The sequence below is a fragment of the Pleurodeles waltl genome, chromosome 5, assembly GCF_031143425.1.
Source record: "Pleurodeles waltl isolate 20211129_DDA chromosome 5, aPleWal1.hap1.20221129, whole genome shotgun sequence".
NCBI classification, from domain to species: domain Eukaryota; kingdom Metazoa; phylum Chordata; class Amphibia; order Caudata; family Salamandridae; genus Pleurodeles; species Pleurodeles waltl.
In genome coordinates, this window is record NC_090444.1 from 952,385,723 (window position 1) to 952,405,042 (window position 19,320).

General features: G+C 45.8%; 1 protein-coding gene across 2 annotated transcripts in view; it reads left to right on the forward strand.

Annotated features, from left to right (window-relative positions):
- Positions 1 to 18,460: 18,460 nt before the first annotated feature.
- The window catches only part of NANP (N-acetylneuraminic acid phosphatase), a 90,250-nt gene continuing 89,390 nt past the window's right edge, over positions 18,461 to 19,320 (forward strand). The window contains exon 1 of one of the 2 annotated variants that reach the window (XM_069235073.1): positions 18,461 to 18,653. The gene's annotated coding sequence lies outside the window, so the exon portion shown is untranslated. Of the gene's footprint in view, positions 18,747 to 19,320 lie in introns of both variants that reach the window. The other variant, XM_069235072.1, reaches the window with a different exon arrangement.

The window sequence follows — 19,320 nt, forward strand, 5'->3', positions numbered from 1 at the left end:
TGAATGCATCTAACCAGTTTTCAAAATTCCTTTCTTTCTTAACTCTTTCTATCCTCGTCTTCTTTTATCGCACACAGTGAGGTCTAACCCTTCTAATTGAATTTTGAGGAGGAAAAATATATCTCTGAATTCTTTCCTCCATATTCCTTCATTTACTGCTAATGGGATAGCGTTTGCCAGACCTGCGCTTTGTGGTCATTGTACGGGTCATTGCAGGGGTCTTGCGTACGCCTCTGGTGCCTGGCCTCCTGCTGCAAGGGGTCCTTTTTCCCCACCCACCCCCTGCCCCCAGGCTGTCGTGGGATCCCTGGTGGCTGCTTGCTCGCGCCTTACTTTATCTACTTCCGGACCTAATCCCCTGGCAGGTCTCACATCATTTCCCACTCCCCCAGCGCGCTCTTGACTCTGCCCTGAGCTGTTGCCACTGAATAACTATGACGCAAAGAACTTAAAACATTCTTTGATTATCGCACCAATATGCTCACCATCCGCTGGTTTCAACAGGCTGCTGTTCCTGGGTTTCTCCGCCATCACAGAGGTTGTAGATGACAGGTTTGAGCCCATTGTTTTCTTGGGAGCCTTCCTTGCTGGTTTGCCCTCCACTTTCTGACGCTTCCGTGGTTTCTCTGTAAATTCCCGCTTGGCACCTGGACACCCTGTTTCGCCCTGTGAACTTGAACCTTCGCCCGCCTGCTTTTCGGCATTCCCGTCCATTACTTCCTCTGTCATCTTTGTGCGCTGCCAATCTTTTCCATGCTTCATAGCCTCTGCTCTCATATGTGCCAATATCTTCTCCAGTTCATCTTGATGGTTCCCATTCCCTTGCTCCTCCATATCGCGATTTAATTTTCTTTCCTTTTTTTTGTAAAGCTGCTAGATATCCGTCCACGATCTGTAAACGTGGCCCGTCAAAGTAAACAAGTAAAAGGTAATATCCGTATGTACGCTGGGGAATTTATCTTCAGCGTGCACCTGTTCCTTTAAGAAAGAAAGGGAGAGCCCTGGCCACGCCTCCCCTATGCTTGGATGACGTTCCCTGGAGCCAGTAGTGAGGAAGAAAAATGCCTGTCTAGCTTCAGCGTGTGCCTATCCCTTTAAAGAAGAAAGGGATAGCCCTGGTTACACCTCCCCAAAGCTTGAATGACGGTAATGAAGAGGAAAAAGGCCTGTCTGTGGAGTCACGTCGTCGGGCAGTCCTCCACGTGGTGCCTCTCCAATTTTTAACTGCGGGCCCCGGCGGAAATTAAGAAAGATGACAAGCAAACGGAGCTGTGGAAACTCCAAATTGCTCCCGTCGCCTTAAGACACGTCAGCCGCCCTGATGGATCCCTCTCTGGGCAACAGGTAAAGTCCAGCGCTTTAAACTCTTTGGCCAGCAGCGAGCGGTGACAACCTGGCCCCTAACCGCATGGAGTCGCGTCACCTTCCTTGGCAGTCCTCCTTGCAGTCACAGGTCCTCCACTTACCGGTGCTACCGCTGGAGGGAGCGAAGGCCCCACCGCCTAAGGATTCCCTTGCCACTCACAAAATGATTTGGTGTGAAGCCGCTGTCCTCCAACCCCTTCAAGGCCCGTCGACCACAAACGTCTTCATAAGATCAGATGTCCGGTCTCCGCCAGGTAGGCCCCTCCTTCCTTCATTTCTTTACTGCCCTGGGTCGCGAGCTATCCCCGATCGCCGTACTGTCCGTTGGAGGGGACAGCGAGCTTTTTAATGACCCTACACTAGACGCCCCTCACCCCTGCGGGTGTCCACCCACTTCCACATTGGGGGTTCAGATGATTCTGGAACCCCCATTTACCCCTTGTGCTTCACGCTTCCCCACCTAGGTACCTGGGGGGCATCTACAGATGGGGGTGTGACCGGCCCCCAAAACCAGTTTAACCGGTCCTTTCGGGTCCAAGGCAGCCGTTATGGCGCTGGATCTCTATGCCCCTTTTGGGGCGGCCTTTGCGATTCCAGGCGCTGCCAGGGGAGCAGCAATGAAAGCCAAACTGCAAAGAGAAACGTTCTACCAGCAGTGACACATAGAAGAGACACAGGTTTACAGAGAAGAGAGAGAGGTCAGAGAGAAATGTTAGCAAAGCAGCGCACAAACACACACTGCATACAGGAAGGACAGCAGTGCAGTGACATCTGGGAGGAATGGTAATTGATGGAAGGTTAGTGAGCAGCACAGAGGTAGACTGAGTTGGGTCGCGTGGAGTCAGGAGCAAAGAGAAAGACTCCAGAGAGGATTGATAGCATAAGGACAATAGTTGGAAGGAATGGTCACTGAGAGAAAAGTTAGCTGAGAAGCACCGAGGTGGAATGCAGTGAGAAAGTGGAGACAAGAGGAGAGGGACTTCCGAGAGCATGGATAGCAGAGCTGAGTGGAGACAGCATAGAGGAAGGTCAGAACACAGAAGACAGCAGAGCAATATTGAGAAGCAGCATAGATCATGAATAGGACAGGAGAGACAGACAGTCAAACACTGCAGAAAGGAAGGATGGCAGAGGGAAAACACCAGAGATGGAGATTCTGAAGAGAAGTATTGCAGAGTTAAGACCAAGAGAGACACAAAAGGGAGGAAGTTTAGAAGAAAGACAAACTACTGAGAGGAAGAACAGAATAGACAGGCAGAGGAAGCATAGAATAGACAGAAATCAGTAACCGATTACAGGAATGGAGAAACAGACAAACCACAGAGACAAAGGATGGGGAGTAAATGTAGATAAAGATACAAACAGTACCACAACACTCTTGAGGGTAACGGTGTGCTTTGTAAGCCTCTTATTATTTCTATTATGTGTAAACTGTGTTGAAAGTGCACAATTGTTTCAAAACGTTCTTGGGGAGAAAACCCCACAAACCTCCCTCTGTTGTATGGCCCTTGCTAAGTCTCCATTTTCGATTCCACTTTTAGCTTGACATATTTTTATAATAGTGACTTTTTGCATATTTTTCAATATCACGGGAATGTGCTGCAAACCCATTTATTCTTGGTAGGTATTCTCACCCTGTAGTCTGCACATTTAGGTCCAGGTTCATACAATTAGATTGCAATGCCATTTTTGTCTTTTCTGTGCTTATTCATAGACATCTTGTCTACGCTAGGCAAACCAAAGCAGCTGTTCTGCGCCTCTGCCACAGTTCAATAAGGACAAGGTTTTATTATATACACAGCTTTGGTGCTATGCTTAACCAGAGGAGCATTCCATGCTGGGATTATCATGGAACTGCTGTGAACTGTGACTGAGATGCAGCCCTGCTGACTCTGAAGGTCATCTTGCGGAGGAAGATAGCCTGCACACTTAGAATGGCTTCCCGACACATAAAACCAAGGTAGGGCGTTAGACTATCCCAATAGATTTGGCAGAGGGTACTCCTGATATGCTCTCTTTATTATAGTATTAGTGCCAAATAAAGGTAAGGTAACATTAGCAACAATTAACATGATTGAGTTGTTTATATTTTTCACTATTCTAACAATGCTTATTATAACTGTTTCTCATCTGCATAATCATCACAGCTCATGTTTTCTTTGCAAAAGTACAACTGTTTCAATAAATGTTTTGAAAATGCATCTTCATATCTTTTTTGTTTATACCTTGGGCTTGCACAAGTAACAAACGAAAGGGTTTAGATCTGTATCCACAAATTTGTTGGTAATCAGTGGTTGTGTTAGAGGTTACCAGAAACATCTATTACCCAGGTAAGGTTAGGGGTTCAATGTAGTACTGTGAGCTAGTTGAAACAAACTAACATCTACTGATGGTTTATGTAGAGCATATCTCTATATTGTGAAGTTCTTGTTGATGTAATAGACAGGTGTACTAAACTCATAGGAACCGTATAGCACCCCAAGGGAGTCAGACTTGTTTCCTTCAGTTGCTCATTTTATTTATGTTACAATTGGTTATTTATTGCCCAGTACTTACATAGTTCACCAGCTGCCACTGTGTAGTACGCTAATCCAGAGAGCCTGCTGTGTGTATGTACCCCCAAGAAGGTTGGTTCCAATATGCTTCAGGGTTTTGCTGGGAGATCTATCATGTCCCTCTGCATGTCCCTGTGCTGTTCAGTCCCTCCCGCCATAAATAGGCCAATGTAGTGAAGACTGTCATCTGTGTGGTCTGGATCAAAAACATCTTTAATGAAGCAGAAAGGTGCATTCCCTGTTAAATGTTTTAGTAGAGAGGTATACAATGGACCAGCCATGGTTAAACTCTTGGACTGGTGGGTATGGTTGAAAGCTCCTTGTGTGGAGTCCCTCTAACACATTGCTCTTCATCTCATATTTATTTCTAACCTGGTATGTTTTCCTGCATCAAAGGTCCTGAGTTCCTTAATAGGTGCTCTACATGTTCAGGAACAAGGTTCTCAACAGAGGTGTACACGATTGAGCTGGAGATGGGATTCAAGAAAAAGTGAATCAGCTTTCTAAATGGGTGATTATCTTTCTCATGTAAGATCATAACACAACCATTGGTTGGTCACAGCTGAGTATTAGTTATGGCCAAAGGTCAGCCTTTGTCCTGGAGGAGTGTATAACTTTACAAAGAGTATGCCAATATGCAAGGGTACTGCAATAGCTTAACAAATGAGATGAGCTAAATGCCCATTTAAACTTTCATGTGGCAACGTTTTTGTGTCTGCATAAAATGGCTTCCGGGAGGCAATGGCTATGCATCAGTGACGATGACACTTGCATTAACATGATGTTTGCTTGATGAACAGTTAAGAAGGCACTGATCTTTAAATGATATGCTGCAAATTGGCACTTGATACCTGCTGTGCTCCACTGAAGAGCTAATGAAGAGTGAAACGTGTATCTAGGGCTAAGAAAATGAGACTGGAAGAAATGAATGGTTATCAAGTTAAGAAAATAAAATATTGGAAATGGTAAATAGTTAACAAGCTTTTCTTCCCTGGAAGATCTGCAGTTTTGCAAAGCATGAACCACATTGGCCAGAATGCACTGCAGGGTTACCGAGGCATGTTTCACTTGAACCCCATAGCTGAAGGCCATTTGTGAGTGCCAGTCCTGTTTTGAGTCCTTCCAGGTAGACTTTTTTGTTTTTTTGCATTAATACTGATTGTGTACCTCTTTTGGACCTAAAATCTAATTGTTGGTTATGAAGAAGGTTATTGTTTCCAAATGTTTTAAGACAATTTTATGACTTTTGTTTCCAACAGTCTGCTTAGGAACTGTACATTTAAATTGGTCTGTAGCTGGTAAATATTGTTGTTTTTGCTGATGGATCCTCATTTATCAGTGGTTTGATAATTGCTTGCTTTAACTGAATTGAAACTGTTTCCGGTTGTAGAATATCATTGTCCTTGGCCAGTGAGGTGATTTTTCCTTGCATGAGTGTGATGCGTATGGGTATATTGGGAAGTTAGAGACTGATCGTTACTTCCATGTCTAACACTTGGTTCAAATTCACAGGCTCAAAACTGCCTAGCTAGTTTGCTTCGATGGGTAAATCAAGGTTGGGAAATTAGAGAATTGGGTAATTTGGAGATACCATAATTTTTTTCGATTAAAAGAATGTGAACATTGCTGAAGTGTAGATATGGAGCATATCAAGCTGCTATGGATGTTTTTTCTCTGATGATACTGAAGAATTTGTCGGTTGGGTCTGAGGTTATCGATATATGCTGAGCATAAAATCTTTTCTTCGTCCGCATTATGGCTTTGAGGTATCTCCTTACATGGACTCGGCCATAACTTTTGTCAGTCTCAGATATGGACTTTTTCCAGGTGTATTTGTAATTTTGGCAAATCCTTTTAAGTTCAGCCACCTCACCACCGACGTATTTGTTAGACATTTTCATTACAGATTTGCGACATTTCTATTGCAGAAGCGTGACAATATCACGTCAATGAAATGTTAATCCCTTGAATGTTTGTTCAAACATGAGGTGACTGATATTGTTTAGAGAGATCATTCAGATTTTTTATGTTATTTTGGGAGTTCAACTGACAGCTTCTGGGCTGTTCGTTTCATGGTTTTCTCAGAAATAGGTTGATGGGAGTTAGGAGAGATTTTGGCCCTTTGTGAGTTGATTGACATTCTTGGCTGGACTGAATGATGCAAGGTGGGGATCCAGTATTCAATAGATTGTTCGGTGAAGTTGTCAGAAGTAGAGGTGAAGGCAGAAAATAGTTGAGGTTAAGCATGATAGAAAGTGAAAATCCATGATGTGTAAGAAGTATTCTTTGAGCTGTGGTCATTTCAAAATACTTGACGTCAGAGGAGTTGATGTGAATTTGAATTATGCTTTCCTCGCAACTGCATATTGAAATAGGGTAATGTGTTCTGATCAGTAGATGTTATAACTGTGCATACAACTTCATATCCCTGATGACTAACAGCTATGATCTACATCCAATTTCTGGCGGCCATTGGGAGTGAATTAAAGATAGGTTGTCGGCTGTTATTTGGCCTACGTGGGAGGTGTTGGGTATAGTGTGTGAGTTTCGAAGATATGCTTAAAACATGGTGCATATAACGTTACTACAGTGAGTCTTAAAATAGATGCAGCAGTGCATACCTACCATTTTAGTAGCAGCCAGTTTTCAAAGGTTGTCACAATTAAAGAGTGGAGTGCATGTGAATGAATGAGCTTTATTTGCATTTGATTAATTAAAATCATACAAAAAGACAAACAGAGAAATTCATAAGATTTATCAAAGGACCTTAAAATTATCAAACCGCATTTACACAGTGAAGCAGTACCTGTACATCGATTTAAATAATAAAGGCCTCTCCTAAGCGGGTCCCCGGGACCTAGAATAAAGTGCATACATACAGCTCGCCTCCTAAGAGTCGAAAAGGGCCTGTGGGTGAATTTGTATCATGCAGGGGCCCCTGTCTTAAAAGTGTTAAGTATTTAAAATATTACACAGATTACTTCACACTCCTCTTGCAAGTGCTTCATCAGAGGTGCAGCTGTTAACTGAAAGTGCAGAAGTGCAGCTGATTAAAGTGCAAATGTGGTAGCTAAGTAATTGTCATGCATGTGAGAAGCCATACAGGCCACCTCCAAGACCTCTTTGAAGTGCACACATCCACAAAGGTAGGTGCTAATGTCTAGTCAGTGTTACCTGCCTTGCATTGTCGCCTGCTTAAACCTTTTACCCAAAGATGACTGTTAGGGAGATGGTGATGTGGGGTGCCGGAGGACGACCACTAATTCCATACATGGGTTTTTTCCTGTAAGCACCCCACATAAGACTTAACCTTAAGGCCTAAAACAACGTGCAAGTAGCATTAATTAAAATTAGATTTACGGAAGCGTGATCACAGATGATGAGAATAAGCAAAAACATTTCTCAGATATAGATAAAATTACGAGTAAAACCCACGATCGGCCACAGTCATAGTATTCATAGACCCAGGGCTTGGATAGCACAGGGTTTAGTAAGTAAGCTGATCTCCAGCTAGCAGCCTGGCCTGTAAAGATTCATACGTTTTTTGGTGCCTTTCCCTGTACAGCATATGGGTTTAAAACAGCACCGAGTCCAGTGCATGTGGATAAGTGGCATTACTAAGAAGGCACCTATGTATGCATGCACCAACATTTGGGTAAACACAATGTTCAGTGTTCCAAATGGCAGCGTGCACAAGACATGGATACTACCAGTTAAGTAAAATGATACCAAATAGGGAAAATAACTGAACTGCAGCAGTGCAAATTGGAGACCTCAGCAAGTGCCGTCCAGCTTTTTTGACGGCTGGGTTAATTATTACTGCTATATACGCACCTCACCTGCCCACGAGTCTTCACTGCCATAGAGAACTGTCATGACACCGTACAATGCCGAAAGAGAAAGCACAAGGCCCAGAATGCAAAGTGTTGTTGGCTAAACCCACCACCGGCTGAAGGTTTTGCATGCATTGGCGTCACTAAGCCGCTGGAATGCAGAGCTCTCATTTTTCCGGTTTATGAGTGAGTGGCTTACTGAGTCCGGAAAACCTGCTTACCTTCGGATATTTGTATGCCTGAATTAATAATGAGATAAACTAGACCCATGGTGCAAACAAAACTGGACTGGATGACACACTTGAAAATGGGTCACTTTAATTGGATATGGTGGTTGTGTTAAAATTAAATAAGATTTTTAATTGAATCTAGCTTTGAAACTATTTTTACGTACATAAGACACGCTATATGTCTATGAAGATAAGTTATGTTTGAAACTACCAACAATCTTCTAATGGTAAGACACATTTTCACCCACAGATTCAGCTTGAGACTTATTAAAATGAAGGATCCTAAAGCTGGTTAGCTGAGGAAACACAGCAAACACTGCAGACAAAATAAATTGGCAACAAAAACAAAATAGATAATAAATCTAACCTGGCTTGTTTACCTGGCCACCAACTGCATTATAAAATAATTTATGAGATGCTGGGATGGAAAACTCCTCTGCATGGTAATGGGTGTGCACCCGTGCTCTGAGTGCCCAACTGTACTGATATATCTGGATCCCTAGTGCAGATATTTGTTGTCATAGGCAAACATGGATCATGAGTGTGCACAATAACAAAGGCCTGACTCACACTCTGCAGGCTTGTTGGACTGGGAGGGGTGCCCAAAGGGCTCCCCTCCGAGCGCTGAAAGACTTCTGTCTTCACCAAAAGTTAAGCAGCATGAGCGCAATGGTGGCAGCATACCAAGTACTGATTAGTAGACGTGAACAGGTCCTCTTTACCCAGTGTCACTGGAGTGAGGTCAACAGGCTCGCTCACTTGTATATGTTTCACTGCTGTGTGCCTAACTCACCCTTGGATACATCAGAATGTTGTAAAGTGTTGTGCAGCAAAGCACTGGACTGGTGTATCTGCACTGGGTGTATGTATGCCATGGATATTGCAGTACTGAGTAGTGCGTGCATGGTGTATGCATGTGCTCATGAGTCGTACAGTCTTTGAAGGTTGTGCTGTGCAGTGCGTGTAGCCTAATTGCATGTGCTGTGTGTATGTGTATTTTGAGTAGTACAATATATGTAGAATGCGAGGTATGCATGATACATGCATGTACTGGGTGTATGTGTGCCTATGAGAAATAAAGCACATGAAGGAGACATTACTGGGCAGTGTGTGCATGTTAAATGCAAGTGCTGGATGTATGTGTGCTGGTGCAGTGCTTGGAGGATACAGTAATGTGCAGTGAGTGTGATGTATACATGCACTGGGTCCATATGGCCTGTGGATGGTACAATACATGAAGGGCACTGGGTTCCATTTTGGGAGGCCAGGGCCTTCAAGGTGAAACATGAAGAGGAGATAGAGAGATCTCCCCAGGCAGGTTTGTGTATTGTTGCATTCCTGTAAGCTGGGTGAAACACACTGGAGAAGTGAGGACCAGGTCTCCCATGTACACTTCAAAGGGTGCTTTTTGATTCAGGGAGAAGTCACAAGGAAGGAGCCTGAGAAGGAGATGAGGGCTTAGACAGAGAATCATAAAGGTTAGGGGTGGAGTCCTGAACTAGCCTGCTGAGGCACATATCACTGTGGCTGACATCCAGGTGTGAACTCTAAATACTCCCATGCCCTGTGTTGTGGGCCTATCTGCTTCATATGCATCTATGCTATGACAGACTGCTTTTCAAGAGGAAAAGGGAGCAGAGGAGTTGGCACTTCAAAAGCGGAACACCCACATAAAACTTCAAAGGCTCAGACCCTAAATCACATTTGGTGTGTAGAAATGGGCTACATAAGGGGAAGTTTAGGACCCTAAAACTGTTACCTGCCTGGTAGCCAGAAGGGCTGTATGACGAGGGGAAGATCTGCAAGACTTCTGCTTGTGACAAGGACTGGGAGCCTAAGCCTGCTAGTCTTCGTTCCTGGGTGAGGGAATATCACCCAGGGAATCAAAGTCCACCTGCCTTGGAGCCTGCACCAACAGTGCTTGCCTGTTTCCAAAACAAGTGTGCTCTGTGAGGAAAAGGAGAGTGTTGGAGGGAGTGAGGTCCAGTGGGGAGCCCTGTCAAGTGCAGTCCTTGAGCGAGGTGTGAGGAAATGCCTGCTGCACCTATTGGGTCATTGCCATTTGCAGGTTTGAGTCGGTGACCCCCATATGCCTGGAGAAGGCCTCCATGAAGATAGCGATGTAAAAAATTCCCTTGTTGTAAGGGCCGAAGCCTTGTACAGTAGCGATGCCATGACCATGTATGCCAGGGTGGGGCCACTGTGGAGACCACTGTGCTGACTGAAGTGGAGCCCATGGACAATGAGTTGTAGTGACCTTGTATGTCGGAGAAGGTCGCTAGGAGCATCAAGACTGTGACTTGTTATAACTCATTGGAGTAGTGAGGATGCCGTGGGATCACTGTCACCCGGGTGAGGGATTCAGGACAGAATTATTGTAGCCACCCCCCATCAGAGGCGAAAAAACATTTACCTCGCAGGTGATATTGCAACAGCATGACCACGGTATAGAGAATCTGAACCTGCCTCTTAGTCTGTGTGCGGTTGACTCACCTGAACTGGGCTGCAACTGCTGAGAGCGCCCACGGATGTGGATGTACTCCAGAACACCGAACACTTCCTTCCCGCTGTTGCGGGTAAGACTTGTTTCAGGTCTATCAGCCCTTGGGTAACTCTCTGTTAGTTGACGAGCGACAGCATTGGAACACCATTCACTTTAAGTTAAGAGGCACACTGGACTCTTGAGACTTGGACTACTAGTGGAGCATCCTCTGGATGTTACTGTTAGAAATGGTGTTTCTAGTTGGCTAAGGTATGCACCTAAGCCAGGCAGAACCCATCCACTCTAATCACACTCTAGTCAATGGCTGTTCGAACAGTAACCCCACCTCACCCCCCCTCCCCACTAGTGCCTTGAGACCCTCACGGGTGAGTAGCGTGCGCTATAAAGTTTTTTGATTGATTGATTGACAGCAAGGGAGTTAAATGTCCAAGATAACCACTACTCACCCCCTTCGTAGCTTGGCATGAGCAGTCAGGCCTATCCCAGAGGCAATGTGTGAGGCGTTTGCACAACACATGTGACCCACTGTCCCCACCACAAAGGAAACACAACACCCACCCAGTTATATAAAAATAAACGGTATTGAATAAAACATCATTAGACCAAACACAACATGTCAGTAATACCCTGCTACCCAAATAGTTGTTAGAACATCACACAGGTTACTAGTACTCTGCAGAAGTAAGCAGTCGTCATAATAAAACACATAGGTCAGATAGACATATAGGTTGCTGGTTGTCCTGCAACATAAGCAGTAGTCCGGTTGTCTTTACAGAAGAATAAGATATCATCACCCACAGTGTAGTGTAAATCTTCCCCAACATGCCCATATCTGAGTGAACATACTATTAGGATACAATATTCCAAATGCAAAACATAACCTCATGAAGGCATGTAGTGCGACAGTAGAAATGCACATAACATGTTACAGTAATCTCACCAGGTCTAGTGAGAAGGGTCTGCCATCTGCACAGGGTGCCGAAATGATGTGGGCAAGAATCCGTGCCCCAATGCCGGAGCCTCTGCGCTCCTGTTTCTGTACTGAGGTGTAGGGTAAATGAGAGCAGGACCGGGGACCTCTGTCGAGGGTCGCCTCCCCCAGCCTGCCGTTATGCCACCACTGCAGCTGGGGGGGTAGGGGAACCCACTATGATGGGGAACCTCTTGTGAGGTCACCCACCCCGGCAGTGAGCCAAGTAAAAGGTACGTAGGCCCTGGGGGGAAGTGGGGGACCTCTGTTGAGGTCTCCTTTCCTTAAAACAAAAGGGGCCCAAGGTGGTCACCGCAGGGCACCTGCAGGCGGCGCACTGCTCACCTCTGTCTCTGTCTCCATTGAGGGGGTCCTCAGTGGTACACATGCCCACAGCAGATTGTTGCCTGCGCCCCAGAGGCACTCCCAGATGCTCCTGTGCCCCGGGGATGCCTCCTGGAGAGCGCTCCGCTCACATTTAGGGAGAGGCTGTCTGCAGGCTTCACTGTTTCTTCTGGCGTCGATGGGGGGGCGCACCACCACTGTGACACGGGCGCGCTCCCTGCGCCCACCACAGGCTGCCAAAAAGACAGGCTTTATGCTCGGGTGAGACGAGGCACTAAAGCGCTCTTCATGCGCTGGTGCCCATAAACATACCAGAGAGCTGGCCGCGGCGATCCTGCAACACTGGGGTTCCGGGGAGGCACCATTGGGGACAAGGAAGGTCAGGAAGTCTGGCACATGCAGTCAGAGGGTCAGGTGGTGGTTCCTTCCAACTCCCCCCGAGAACCCTGGCCGTCCAGAATCAGGGGAAAGGCTGGCAGCAGGGCAACATGCAGAAAGTAATCCAGGTGAGTCCCTTGTGCCACCCAGAAACTACTAGCCAGCAGGCCAAAAAAAGGAGAGCAGTCCAGATGAGTCCTTTGGTGCAGTCCAGTGTTACATATGGCAGAGGTGCTCCAAACTTTGGGGAAAAATCCCCTGTACCTATACTCAGTTTTGCCATGGATTAACAAAGAAGGGGAGAGGAGGTTCCAACCAGTTCCAACTGGTTCTGGGAGTGCGTTCTCTCTTCTCCAGCACAGGCTCCAAACACAAGCTGGGGGTAAACGACCCCTTTGTATGAGGCCAGGGCACAGCCTTTACAGATGCATGTGTGCCCCGTCTCCCCCTTCTCTCAGCCCTGGAAGACCATTCAAAATGCAGATGCACCTCTGTGACACCTCCATCGTCATGGGTACAGGCTGTCTGAAAAGTATGCACAAAGCTGAACTGTCACCCTGCCTAGAGGTGAATTGGAGTCAAGCTGCAAAACACCAGATTCATAAACACAGAGAAATGCTCACTTTCTAGAAGTGGCATTTCTGTAATGATAATAAAAAATCCACCTACACCAGTAAGCTGCATTTCTCATTATCATTACAACCATACCAAACATGCCTACGCTCCCCCTCATAAATCAGACAATGCCACCTAGACATCAGGCAGGGCATTTCTAATGCAATCCTATGAGAAGGCAGCCCTCACAGCAGTGAGAATCCAAAATAGGCTGTTTGTCACTAACAGGAAAGGCTATGCTACCAGGCACATGTTCTGCCTTCTACCTACAAAGCACCCTGCCCATAGGGCTAGCTAGGGCCTACCTTAGGGGTGACTTACATGTAGTAAAAGGGGAGTTCTGGGCCGGGTAAGTAAATTTAGATGCCAGGGCCCTGTGGCAGTAAACTACGCACACAGGTCCTGCACTAACAGGCCTGGGGCAGGTTTGAAAGGCTACTTCTGTGGGTGGCGCAAGCTCCGCTGCAGGCCCGCTAGTAGCATTTAATTTACAGGCCCTGTGTATAGGAATACCACCATACAAGGGACTTACAGCTAAATTAAATGTGCCACCAAGTTTACCAGGGAGAGCACATGCACCTTAGCACTGATTAGCAGTGTTAAAGTGACCAGAGTCATACCCTCAGCCAAAAAGGGTCAGAAAAATTAGGAGCAGAAGGCAAAAGGTTTGGGGAATGACCCTGTAGAAAGGGCCAGGTCCAGCATACTGAATGGGGAGTAATCATGATTGCTAATGCCAGGACTGAGTGAGCCAGGGAACTGTCAATGAGACACTAGACCCCTGACCTCTGGGGAAGACTGTTTAATTGTTTGTATATGTCATATTCTTTCTTTTCATAAAAGTGGGAGTTTGGCTGGAGAGTGATTTATTAGTGCTGCTGCTGCACACATTTTGAGTTGTGAGCCTGTGTCCACTTTTCTATATACACAACTCCCCCCAGAGGGAGCCTTGGACTGCTGGACCACACCTACTACTGAGCATCAGGTCCAGAAGGGGGTACTTGGCCCAGTTACTCAGAATCCATAGTAGGCCAGGACATCAGGAGTGAAAGGCCTCTATCCCCAAGGTTGGGCCCAGTAGCTCCTGCTTGTACTGTGGCCCATTGAACGGGAATGTGACATGGGTTTAGGTCACCAGCTGCACAGATCTTTGTGGACCCTGCAAGTTCCAATGTGCAATAGTAGTAAGATAACTGTAGAAGTTAATACACTCGCTGGAGATATATACTTGCAGTCCAGCCACAGGTTTTATTCATCATAAAAAAGCGAACAGGGTTAATGTGATTGCTGCAAAATTGCGATTCGGTAATAGCGATTTGTTAATAATCGCAATTTGCGAGTTCCAAATACCGAATGGCGAAAATAGCGAAAATAGCAAATCGGAATTTGGAAATCGCAAATTGCGATATCAGCAAACTGGAACAGCCTGATGACATCACAACCAGGAAGTGAGTCAATGCATGCTGTTTCCAGATCCACAGGAGCAGGCAGAGAGGCCCAGCCAAGCACCCCCTGAGAATGAGCCAGGACCAAACAAAACAATGGCTACTGATGGGAATGTGAAGGACAAAGGAGAGAGGAAGCGCAAACTTAAATTCAGTGAGCAAGAACTGGAGGTGCTCACAGAAGAGGTGGTCAGGAACCATGACAAGTTATTTGGAAAACAAAACACTCACTACAGGTGCTGGAAAGTGAGAAAAGAAAAATGTGGTCAGACATCCAGACCAAAATATGCGCACTGGGTGTTGCGCATCGCTCCATGGAGCAGATATGCAAGCGCTGGTACGACTTGTGTTCACATGCCAAAGAGAGCGTAGCAAGCAGGCTGAAGGAGGCAAGGGGCACTGGAGGAGGACCACCTACCCAGACACCGTCTACACCAACAGAAGACACGGTGGAGTCAACACTGCATCCTGAAGCTGTCAGTGGTGTCACTGACATTGACACCTCAGGCACACCCAGCACCAGCAAAGGAAAGGGCAGTAATTATGTGTTTCCCCATATGTGCATGTACAAATGGCCCTTAGAAAATAGCTATGGCACTATACAGTGTGATAAGTAGTCCATGCCACATTTTACCTATAGCACAACAATGCATTATGGGAGTGGTAGTCCACACCCCTAAATTGCATCTGCCACATAAATAGCGAGATAGTGTGAAACCAAACAGATACACGACACAAAAGACTTTCATAGATACCATGCCAGGGTAAATTTAATCCTATTATTCAACTGTGAGAGTTCATATTCAAGAATGACATGCTGCGCATTGTTGTTGCAGATGTTCCAGGCCCTGACGCAGCAGAAGGTGGAAATGTGGGGGGGCTGCAAAAGTCAGCCACAGTCCGACTCAAACACCAGTGAGTCCATCATACAAGCACCAACTAGACGCAGGGCAAGAGTATAACCCTGAGTATAACCTGGACTCCGATGAATTGCCGGATGAAGTACCCACACCACCCCCAGAGGCTAGAAGCACTGACAGACAGCAGTCCCTGCCCCAGCACCAGTCCAATCCCCTCAGGAGGCGTTGCGAAGAAGGCAGACAGTGCACAGAGGAAGGTGAGGGCCCATCACTGTTTGGTGGCCTTGAGGCTTCCATGCTGAAAGTGCAGCACCTGCAATGTAAACACATGAGGTCAATGCACAAGCGGTTGGTGTCAATCGATCATAACATGGGAGTAATGCACAGGCAGTTTGAGTCTCTCAATGACAACATGGGATCAATGCACAAGCAGTTGGAGTCTCTCAATGACAACATGTGCAAGCTGCATGAGGGACAGCAAACAGCAGCAGAACACGCAAGGGAGATGACAAATGCCATTAGGGAACTCTGCACTGTGATGCACCAGGAGCATGTCAGCCACTGTAGGTGCCATCACCAATTGATGGGCAGGTTGGATGGGTTCTGCAGATCTGTCAATTGGCTCACTACCACAACTGCTTTGGTGTCACAACATGCTGTGGGATTGCAAGTGGAGATGGCACATTGCAGTTGGGACGTTGCACGAGGATTGGTGCAAATCACCAATGTTATGGAGTGCTACAAACAGAGAACTGGGTGGTGGGGATAGTGAGGAGCTCTCTAGCCTCAGCAGTCTCACAGCCCTGTGATGGGATCCTAGGTGTCGCAGTTCCAGACACAGTACTGTCTCAGAACCCGCAACAAGAGGTGCCACCAAGACCACTGAGCACTCAAGTGGAGTGCGTGGACATAGAAAGTAATGTTGAGAGGTACAGGGGACTTGCATATCATGTAGCAATGCAGTGATAATATGATGCTAATAGTGTGACACTGTAACTAGGACCTGTTTGTGTATAGTGCTTACCTATGTCCTAATCACACATATATTACCTGAAGTCAAGGCAATAAAGATTATACCTACAGCAATGCATAAAAGTAGTCGTGGTGTTGTCATTATTTGCATCAGAAATAGTTGCACGTGATCCCAGCACGTCTTTGTCTGCCCTCTGCTGCACTGCTTCTGCATGCTGGCTGAAGTGGTGGCAAGGGATCGTCATCCTCATCGGAGTCAGACTCTGTGGTTCCACTGTTATGCCCCTCGTTGTTGGGATGTTGTGCAACATAGCACATGTGGCCACGATTTTGCACGTGTTTTCGGGGCCGTGTTGCAATGGACCACCACTCTTGTGAAGGCATTGGAAATGGCTCTTCAGCAGGCCGAAGGTCCTCTCTACAATGCTGTGGGTCGTTCTGTGTGCTGCATTGTACCTCCTTTCGCCTGGCATGGCAGGATTCAGATAGGGTATAAGTATGAAGGACCGCACTGCATGTGCACTGTCTCCTAGAATGACAGGAGAGTAAAATGAGTAATTGTTATCTGTGACATCCCATATGCATTAAGGCAACATTGTCAATTATTACATTACCAAGTACGTATCCTTCGCCAAACTCTTCAGCAAGTAGGATTGTGTGTATTCCACTGTGCCTGACGATGTAGGAGTCATGTGTGCTACCTGGATATCTGGCCACAAAATCCATTATAACGTTAGAGGCATTGCTTATGACTTGTATGTTCATGGAATGCGTACTATTTCTGTTCCAATAAACATACTCTGTGGCAGATGGTGGATAGATAGCTACGTGTGTCCCATCGATGCAGCCAATGATGTCGGAATTGGGCAATCTGGTAGAAATTGTATTTGGTTTGTTGCAAATCCTGTGGGGTGTTGGGGAATCTTATGTGCAGATGGATTTTGCTAAGCATGTCATTAAGGAATGCATTGAAGAAGCGTGAAAGTGCACTTTGTGAGACACATCCAGCTGCTACTATGACCCCTTGATAGCTCCCTGAGGCTAAGAGGTGCAGGGAGCATAATACCTGCACATGGGTGGGTAAGCAATTGGCCCTGTGTGTGTTTTGCTGCAGTAGGGGTTGTATGTCAGCTATCAGGTCAAGTATTATGGCTGAGTTTAACCTGTACTTATCAAATATCTCCTCCTCTGTCTGGTCAAAAAGAGTAATGCGCACTCTGTAAATGCGCTCCTGTCTCCTCTCTCTCCTCAAATCTGCCAGGATCCTTATCCTCCTCGCCATGATGTAGAGTGCAGCCATTGTGGAAAAGAGTCTGTCATTCTGGGCCTCTTTATATAGGTTGCACCTGTTTACCATCTGATTTCAATTCGTGGTAAATTGCACGTGCAAAAACCCATTCTGCGAATAATCGCAATTTGCGACTGGTTGATGCATTGCATTGCGAATCACAGTATCTCGTCCCTATCTCATTGCAATTGTAAGGAATCTCTATTTTAGCTATTCCTTAAAATTACACTGCGAATGCCTTTCATACATCGTGAAAGGCGATTTTGCATTCGCAAACGATGGAATTTACATATTCGCACTGTTTGCGAATGCAAAATCCTTTGATACATCCGTCCCTTTCTGTTTTGCCTCAATCTTTTTGTTTTCTACGGGTGGTAAAGAGAGTCCCTTTAGGTTGTAATAATCACTTATCAGTAAGTGCTATACAAACGACTGATATACAGTGACGCATCTGGCATTCTGTGTTTATAAAAGTATTAAAAACTGCCTTTGTTTTATAGCTTATTGCTTAAGCAATAGGGAAATGACAAGCTGTCTGTCATTGTGGCTGGCATCAATGTGATAAGCTCCAACATACCCCAGCTAGATGAGCAAAATAAAAGGTTCACTGACCGACCATTAAGTAAGAAATTTGTTATGGACAGAACTTAAATTTAAAGTGCAAGTATCTCACAGACATTCGAATGCTAAAGAGTGTACGGTGCCCCTGCCTGCAGGTTGCTGCTCTGTACTCAAAGCACACTAAGAGCAAGCGAGTCTGAAAAGAAGAGTCCAGTATACATTCCGCACATTATACTGGGACTGTCTCGGATCTGGCTGGATTCCTCATTTTCCTATCACTGTTTCCCTTCGTACTGGAACAAAACAAACATCTCGATTTACTCATAAAGATATACTTGCTACACTCGACTTCAGTATTAACACTCTATTGTATTGTACAAGAGAGGGGCGTGCTTTAGACAGTAGGAAAGTAGGTTATCGCGATCATTAAAGCGTATCCTTCAGTCTTATTTTCTATCGGTACCCGTAGGACAGGCTTAAAGTGCCCCCGAGTCCTTAGCTTTTAAAAGTGCCCCCGGGGTGCTACAAAGAGTGCCGAACAGTTGCTTAGGCGGTAACCGGTTTGTCTGTGCTGGAAGTGTTCTGCAGCTTTCTCGCCAAAACCCTCTTTGGACAGGGTGTCTTTTTTGCATTGATGTCGTGTTATCTTTTTTAATTTCCTACTTTCCGCTAAAAAAAATAATAATCCAAAGGAGGAGCACAGTAGTGGAAACAACGTATCGACTGGTGACAGGTAAACTGTTCTGTTTACTGTGCTGCATTGTTTGTGCCAGGTTGGAGGTTGGCGGCTTCCGGGTGTTGAACAGGGCTTCCCGAGAAGTTTCAGGTGAGCTATTTGCAAGCGGGCGTCTAGTTTATACATCTTTTTCGGGAAGCGCCGACAGATTCGGTTATTGGTGAAACACGATAGGAACATGATTATATTTACAGAACGCGTAATGACAATTGTTCTCAGCTTTGAAGCACTGAGTTTAAAGTATTTTTCTTGACGATGTCGCAGGTTTTCTGTCAATTATGGTCATTGAGTTTTTAGGTATTTTACCCATAGTTAAAATCATCTAACTGCAGCCAATATTTCCGTCATATACGTTGATATTTGCATTTTGTTGATGACATGTTATTCTCACCAGGACTTTCAATTGCTTCTCGCATCTTTTCTGTAAATTTGTACTCCTGGAAGGCTTTTGGCAGTTTAGGGTGACCACCAGTCCGTAAATTTCACGGACTGCCGGTAATTTCGCCCTGCCGTCCTTGTCCGTGATAAAAGGCTTAATTGACAGCATTTGTCCTAATTTTAGCCTTTCACCAAAAGGACAAAGGAGGGCAGTGCGAAATTACGGGCAGATTAGTTTCCTCAACTGGATTGAAAGGCAGGGAGTCTCCTGTGCTCTGAGGGAGGG